Genomic DNA, 8,397 nt, shown 5'->3' with positions numbered 1-8,397 from the left:
GCTTGGCTCTGAACGTTTCTAACTTGTCTTGGAACCATGACAACGGGCAGCCCCTCCCCGCTTGGCTCTGAACGTTTCTAACTGGTCTTGGAACCATGACAACGGGCAGCCCCTCCCCGCTTGGCTCTGAACGTTTCTGACTGGTCCTGGAACCATGACAACGGGCAGCCCCTCCCCCCCGCTTGGCTCTGAACGTTTCTAACTGGCCTTGGAACCATGACAACGGGCAGCCCCTCCCCGCTTGGCTCTGAACGTTTCTAACTGGTCTTGGAACCATGACAACGGGCAGCCCCTCCCGCTTGGCTCTGAACGTTTCTGACTGGTCTTGGAACCATGACAACGGGCAGCCCCTCCCCGCTTGGCTCTGAACGTTTCTGACTGGTCTTGGAACCATGACAACGGGCAGCCCCTCCCCGCTTGGCTATGAACGTTCCTGACTGGTCTTGGAACCATGACAACGGGCAGCCCCTCCCCCGCTTGGCTCTGAACGTTCCTGACTGGTCTTGGAACCATGACAACGGGCAGCCCCTCCCCGCTTGGCTCTGAACGTTTCTGACTGGTCTTGGAACCATGACAACGGGCAGCCCCTCCCCGCTTGGCTCTGAACGTTTCTGACTGGTCTTGGAACCATGACAACGGGCAGCCCCTCCCCGCTTGGCTCTGAACGTTTCTGACTGGTCTTGGAACCATGACAACGGGCAGCCCCTCCCCGCTTGGCTCTGAACGTTTCTGACTGGTCTTGGAACCATGACAACGGGCAGCCCCTCCCCGCTTGGCTCTGAACGTTTCTGACTGGTCTTGGAACCATGACAACGGGCAGCCCCTCCCCGCTTGGCTCTGAACGTTTCTAACTGGTCTTGGAACCATGACAACGGGCAGCCCCTCCCCGCTTGGCTCTGAACGTTTCTAACTGGTCTTGGAACCATGACAACGGGCAGCCCCTCCCCGCTTGGCTCTGAACGTTTCTGACTGGTCTTGGAACCATGACAACGGGCAGCCCCTCCCCGCTTGGCTCTGAACGTTTCTGACTGGTCTTGGAACCATGACAACGGGCAGCCCCTCCCCGCTTGGCTCTGAACGTTTCTAACTGGTCTTGGAACCATGACAACGGGCAGCCCCTCCCCGCTTGGCTCTGAACGTTTCTGACTGGTCTTGGAACCATGACAACGGGCAGCCCCTCCCCGCTTGGCTCTGAACGTTTCTGACTGGTCTTGGAACCATGACAACGGGCAGCCCCTCCCCGCTTGGCTCTGAACGTTTCTGACTGGTCTTGGAACCATGACAACGGGCAGCCCCTCCCCGCTTGGCTCTGAACGTTTCTGACTGGTCTTGGAACCATGACAACGGGCAGCCCCTCCCCGCTTGGCTCTGAACGTTTCTAACTGGTCTTGGAACCATGACAACGGGCAGCCCCTCCCCGCTTGGCTCTGAACGTTTCTAACTGGTCTTGGAACCATGACAACGGGCAGCCCCTCCCCGCTTGGCTCTGAACGTTTCTGACTGGTCTTGGAACCATGACAACGGGCAGCCCCTCCCCGCTTGGCTCTGAACGTTTCTGACTGGTCTTGGAACCATGACAACGGGCAGCCCCTCCCCGCTTGGCTCTGAACGTTCCTGACTGGTCTTGGAACCATGACAACGGGCAGCCCCTCCCCGCTTGGCTCTGAACGTTCCTGACTGGTCTTGGAACCATGACAACGGGCAGCCCCTCCCCGCTTGGCTCTGAACGTTTCTGACTGGTCTTGGAACCATGACAACGGGCAGCCCCTCCCCGCTTGGCTCTGAACGTTTCTGACTGGTCTTGGAACCATGACAACGGGCAGCCCCTCCCCGCTTGGCTCTGAACGTTTCTAACTGGTCTTGGAACCATGACAACGGGCAGCCCCTCCCCGCTTGGCTCTGAACGTTTCTGACTGGTCTTGGAACCATGACCACAGGCAGCCCCTCCCCTCTTGGCTCTGAACGTTTCTGACTGGTCTTGGAACCATGACAACAGGCAGCCCCTCCCCGCTTGGCTCTGAACGTTTCTAACTGGTCTTGGAACCATGACAACGGGCAGCCCCTCCCCCGCTGGCTCTGAACGTTTCTAACTGGTCTTGGAACCATGACAACGGGCAGCCCCTCCCCGCTTGGCTCTGAACGTTTCTGACTGGTCTTGGAACCATGACAACGGGCAGCCCCTCCCCGCTTGGCTCTGAACGTTTCTGACTGGTCTTGGAACCATGACAACGGGCAGCCCCTCCCCCGCTTGGCTCTGAACGTTTCTAACTGGTCTTGGAACCATGACAACGGGCAGCCCCTCCCCGCTTGGCTCTGAACGTTTCTGACTGGTCTTGGAACCATGACAACGGGCAGCCCCTCCCCGCTTGGCTCTGAACGTTTCTGACTGGTCTTGGAACCATGACAACGGGCAGCCCCTCCCCGCTTGGCTCTGAACGTTTCTGACTGGTCTTGGAACCATGACAACGGGCAGCCCCTCCCCGCTTGGCTCTGAACGTTCCTGACTGGTCTTGGAACCATGACAACGGGCAGCCCCTCCCCGCTTGGCTCTGAACGTTTCTGACTGGTCTTGGAACCATGACAACGGGCAGCCCCTCCCCGCTTGGCTTGATGGGATATGTAGTGATTTTGCCAACACAGCCAGATATGTACGGCCTTGTACCCTTAACCTTTTTTTAAAGCGACTATTTGTTGATTAAATCAGACTTTATTAATACCAGGAATGAACAAGTTAATTTACAGAACAAAATAATCATTATAAAGCAACTGTACAGAGTGTCAATGGCTACAATGAATGGTTAACTGACTTTCAGGCATGAAGGATTAACAGAGCTCCTCCTCTCCTTCTCAATAGCGCTAGTGGTGACTGAGTCCATGATTTTTCGAGTCGATTCCTGGTATCAGAGTCGTTGGAGTCTACTCTCTCTCGACAATGCTCTAAACCAGGAGTATTCAAATCTTACCATACGAAGTCTGGCGCCTGCTGGTTTTCTGTTCTACCTGATAATGAATTGCGCCCACCTGGTGTCCCAGGTCTAAACCAGTCCCTGATTAGAGGGGAATCACCCACCTGGTGTCCCAGGTCTAAATCTGTCCCTGATTAGAGGGGAATCACCCACCTGGTGTCCCAGGTCTAAACCAGTCCCTGATTAGAGAGGAATCACCCACCTGGTATCCCAGGTCTAAACCAGTCCCTGATTAGAGAGGAATCACCCACCTGGTGTCCCAGGTCTAAATCAGTCCCTGATTAGAGGGGAATCACCCACCTGGTGTCCCAGGTCTAAATCAGTCCTTGATTAGAGGGGAATCACCCACCTGGTGTCCCAGGTCTAAATCAGTCCCTGATTAAAAAACGCAGTGGAACGGGCTTCGGGGTCCAGAGTTGAGTTTGAGGCCTCTAAATAATGCTGTGTAACTGACTGTCTAGAATTCGAACAATATTCTACATTCTAAAAGTTGTCCCAACAGACTAAATATATGGCTATGAGACCGAGACAGTGTTAACCAGGTGGTATTGCATTACTATATTGATGCTGGTAGACAGTTGTGTGCAGTGGTGGGCTCTTGCTATGATGGTATAACATCAGCAGGCTACATTTTGGTTTGAATAAACAGAAAGGCTTCAACGCACAGTAAAGCGGCAGCAGCAGTAGGCAGCAGCAGTAGGAAGCTGCAGTAGGCAGCAGCAGTAGGCAGCGGCAGTAGGCAGCAGCAGTAGGAAGCTGCAGTAGGCGGCAGCAGTAGGAAGCTGCAGTAGGCGGCAGCAGTAGGAAGCTGCAGTAGGCAGCGGCAGTAGGCAGCAGCAGTAGGAAGCAGCAGTAGGAAGCTGCAGTAGGCGGCAGCAGTAGGAAGCTGCAGTAGGCGGCAGCAGTAGGAAGCTGCAGTAGGCGGCAGGATACACTTTTTATAGCCACTTCCTATTCTGTGGCACACTTCACCATTAATTACTTCTGTTGCTGGTTGACAATAGTGCTTTGTTTGATATGTTGATATGTACAGTACTTTCTGTTAGAGGTTTCTTATTTTCTCAGTTTATATTAAATATGATTTTATATTAGAGCTTTTGTTTACTGTTTGTTTTATAATATTATTTTATTATTTTATTACTTGTATTTAAAGTATGTGTTACTTTATTGTGTTACTGAGGGAGAACAGCACAGCAGTGTATTTGATGTGAGAACAGTGCCTGAAGCTCATAGGGACGACTGTAAACCACTGCTTTAGCATTCTCTACTGCTGTGAAGGACCCTATAAAACCATATGAGGGATTTATTGGTGTGGACTGTGAACATTAGTGCAATTAAAATCACTGTTCAAATTGATTTCTGATTTTTATTAATTAAAAAAATATGAACTATAAAGTATTTAATTTGAATATGAAAATAATATTATGGCCATGCATAATTGATCAGGACAATTCCCTTTTATTGTGAACAAACATCAGTAGCACAAACAATTGAAAACACTGAAATGAATGTTAATGCTGGGGAGAGTTGAGCCACCCTTGTCCTAGGAAACTGAAGGAAGAAACCACATGGAAAAACTGGAAAGCTCAGGTGGGATTATCAGCCTGCCTCTGAACAGAGTGTCAAATCAAATGGTATTGTATTAGTCACATGCGCCGAATACAACAGGTGTAGACCTCAGAGTGAAATGCTTGAAGTCCTAACCAACAGAGCCGTTACAAAAAATATGAATAAGAAATAAAAGTAACAAGTAGTTAAAGAGCTGCAGTAAAATAACAATAGGGAGACGATATACAGGGGGTACAGAGTCAATGTACAGGGGCACTGGTTAGTCGAGAGTAATTTAGGTAATATGTGTGTACATATTACCTAAATTACCTCGACTAACTGGTCCCCATACCATTCAACAGTTTAGGGTCACTTAGAAATTCCTTGTTATTATGTCCATTTAAAATAACATCAAATTAATCAGAAATACAGTTGTAAATGACTATTGTAGCTGGAAACGCCTGATTCGGCCCATTATCAGCAACCATCACTCCTGTGTTCCAATGGCACGTTGTGTTTGCTAATCCAAGTTTGTTATTTTAAAAAGGCAAATCGATCATTAGAAAACCCTTTTGCAATTATGATAGCACAGCTGAAAACTGTTGTTCTGATTTTAAAAAAGCAATAAAACTGTCCTTCTTTAGACTAGTTGAGTATCCGGAGCATCAGCATTTGTGGGTTCGATTACAGGCCAGAAACTAATAACTTTCTTCCAAAACTCATCAGTCTATTCTTGTTCTGAGAAATGAAGGCTATTCCATGCAAGAGATTGCTAAGAAACTGAAGATCTGGTACAACCCTGTGTACTACTCCCTTCACAGAACAGATCAGACTGTTTCTAACCAGAAAAGAAATAGGAGTGGGAGGCCCCGGTGCACAACTGAACAAGAGGACAAGTATATTAGAGTGTCTAGTTTGAGAAACAGACGCCTCACAAGTCCTCAACTGGCAGCTTCATTAAATAGTACCCGCAAAACACCAGTCTCAACGTCAACAGTGAAGAGGCGACTCAGGGACGATGGCCTTCTAGGCAGAGTTGCAAAGAAAAAGTCATATCTCAGACTGGCCAATAAAAATAAAATATTTAGATGGTCAAAAGAACACAGACACTGGACAGAGGAACTGTGCCTAGAAGGACAGCATCCCGGAGTCGCCTCTTCACTGTTGACGGTGAGACTGGACAGAGGAACTCTGCCTAGAAGGACAGCATCTCGGAGTCACCTCTTCACTGTTGACGTTGAGACTGGACAGAGGAACTCTGCCTAGAAGGACAGCATCTCGGAGTCACCTCTTCACTGTTGACGGTGAGACTGGACAGAGGAACTCTGCCTAGAAGGACAGCATCCCGGAGTCACCTCTTCACTGTTGACGGTGAGACTGGACAGAGGAACTGTGCCTAGAAGGACAGCATCCCGAGTCACCTCTTCACTGTTGACGGTGAGACTGGACAGAGGAACTGTGCCTAGAAGGACAGCATCTCGAGTCACCTCTTCACTGTTGACGTTGAGACTGGACAGAGGAACTCTGCCTAGAAGGACAGCATCCCGGAGTCGCCTCTTCACTGTTGGGACGTTGAGACTGGACAGAGGAACTCTGCCTAGAAGGACAGCATCCCGGAGTCACCTCTTCACTGTTGACGTTGAGACTGGACAGAGGAACTGTGCCTAGAAGGACAGCATCCCGGGAGTCACCTCTTCACTGTTGATGTTGAGACTGGACAGAGGAACTGTGCCTAGAAGGACAGCATCCCGGAGTCGCCTCTTCACTGTTGACGGTGAGACTGGACAGAGGAACTCTGCCTAGAAGGACAGCATCCAGGGAGTCACCTCTTCACTGTTGACGGTGAGACTGGACAGAGGAACTCTGCCTAGAAGGACAGCATCCCGGAGTCACCTCTTCACTGTTGACGTTGAGACTGGACAGAGGAACTCTGCCTAGAAGGACAGCATCCCGGAGTCACCTCTTCACTGTTGACGGTGAGACTGGACAGAGGAACTCTGCCTAGAAGGACAGCATCCCGGAGTCACCTCTTCACTGTTGACGGTGAGACTGGACAGAGGAACTCTGCCTAGAAGGACAGCATCCAGTCACCTCTTCACTGTTGACGGTGAGACTGGACAGAGAACTCTGCCTAGAAGGACAGCATCCGGAGTCACCTTTTCACTGTTGACGGTGAGACTGGACAGAGGGAACTCTGCCTAGAAGGACAGCATCCGAGTCACCTCTTCACTGTTGACGGTGAGACTGGACAGAGGAACTCTGCCTAGAAGGACAGCATCCCGGAGTCACCTTTTCACTGTTGACGGTGAGACTGGACAGAGGAACTGTGCCTAGAGGGACAGCATCCCGGAGTCACCTCTTCACTGTTGACGGTGAGACTGGACAGAGGAACTCTGCCTAGAAGGCCAGCATCCCGGAGTCACCTCTTCACTGTTGACGGTGAGACTGGACAGAGGAACTGTGCCTAGAAGGACAGCATCTCGAGTCACCTCTTCACTGTTGACGTTGAGACTGGACAGAGGAACTGTGCCTAGAAGGACAGCATCCCCGGAGTCGCCTCTTCACTGTTGACGGTGAGACTGGACAGAGGAACTCTGCCTAGAAGGACAGCTTCCCAGAGTCACCTCTTCACTGTTGACGGTGAGACTGGACAGAGGAACTGTGCCTAGAAGGACAGCATCTCGGAGTCACCTCTTCACTGTTGACGTTGAGACTGGACAGAGGAACTGTGCCTAGAAGGACAGCATCCCGAGTCGCCTCTTCACTGTTGGGACGGTGAGACTGGACAGAGGAACTCTGCCTAGAAGGACAGCATCCCTGAGTCACCTCTTCACTGTTGACGGTGAGACTGGACAGAGGAACTGTGCCTAGAAGGACAGCATCCTGAGTCACCTCTTCACTGTTGACGGTGAGACTGGACAGAGGAACTCTGCCTAGAAGGACAGCATCCCGGAGTCACCTTTTCACTGTTGACGGTGAGACTGGACAGAGGAACTCTGCCTAGAAGGACAGCATCCCCGGGAGTCACCTCTTCACTGTTGACGGTGAGACTGGACAGAGGAACTCTGCCTAGAAGGACAGCATCCGGAGTCACCTCTTCACTGTTGACGGTGGGACTGGACAGAGGAACTCTGCCTAGAAGGACAGCATCCCGGAGTCACCTCTTCACTGTTGACGGTGAGACTGGACAGAGGAACTGTGTCTAGAAGGACAGCATCTCGGAGTCACCTCTTCACTGTTGACGTTGAGACTGGACAGAGGAACTCTGCCTAGAAGGACAGCATCCCGGAGTCACCTCTTCACTGTTGACGGTGAGACTGGACAGAGGAACTGTGCCTAGAAGGACAGCATCTCGGAGTCACCTCTTCACTGTTGACGTTGAGACTGGACAGAGAACTCTGCCTAGAAGGACAGCATCCGGAGTCACCTCTTCACTGTTGACGTTGAGACTGGACAGAGGAACTCTGCCTAGAAGGACAGCATCTCGGAGTCACCTCTTCACTGTTGATGTTGAGACTGGACAGAGGAACTCTGCCTAGAAGGACAGCATCCCGGAGTCGCCTCTTCACTGTTGACGGTGAGACTGGACAGAGGAACTCTGCCTAGAAGGCCAGCATCCCAGAGTCGCCTCTTCACTGTTGACGGTGAGACTGGACAGAGGATCTCTGCCTAGAAGGTCAGCATCTCGGAGTCACCTCTCTGGTTTGTGATGAAATGTGTATGAACTTATCCTGCCGCGGCCTTATTATATATCACTGTGGCATTTAATGGGTTATAGAGCAAACAGCGTAATTATCACAACCTAGGTTGTGTTATGGATTTTTTACTGGCTTGGCTTGGCTTCCTCAGTGATTTTTACACCACTACTGTACTTTATTAGTGT

At 50.8% G+C, this 8,397-nt stretch overlaps 1 long non-coding RNA gene across 4 annotated transcripts; it reads right to left on the bottom strand.

Moving 5' to 3' along the window:
* Positions 1-5,582: 5,582 nt before the first annotated feature.
* Positions 5,583-8,364, bottom strand: LOC127918903 (uncharacterized). Of its 4 annotated transcripts, XR_008101296.1 has the most exons (6): positions 8,009-8,364; positions 7,743-7,876; positions 7,139-7,205; positions 6,737-6,937; positions 6,341-6,541; positions 5,794-5,869 (listed from the first exon to the last, which is right to left on the bottom strand). It is a non-coding gene; the product is annotated as an uncharacterized LOC127918903 (long non-coding RNA). The 4 variants fall into 4 exon arrangements; XR_008101297.1 differs by lacking the exons at positions 6,737-6,937; positions 7,139-7,205 and adding an exon at positions 5,583-5,668 and having other exon boundaries at positions 5,803-5,869; positions 7,609-7,876; XR_008101298.1 differs by lacking the exons at positions 6,737-6,937; positions 7,139-7,205 and having other exon boundaries at positions 7,609-7,809; positions 7,942-8,364.
* Between the last annotated feature and the right edge of the window lie 33 nt (positions 8,365-8,397).

The sequence above is a fragment of the Oncorhynchus keta genome, unplaced genomic scaffold (genome assembly GCF_023373465.1).
Source record: "Oncorhynchus keta strain PuntledgeMale-10-30-2019 unplaced genomic scaffold, Oket_V2 Un_contig_15233_pilon_pilon, whole genome shotgun sequence".
Lineage (NCBI taxonomy): Eukaryota > Metazoa > Chordata > Actinopteri > Salmoniformes > Salmonidae > Oncorhynchus > Oncorhynchus keta.
The sequence above is the reverse complement of the archived record's forward strand: the minus strand, read 5'-3'. Positions and strand labels throughout refer to the sequence as shown.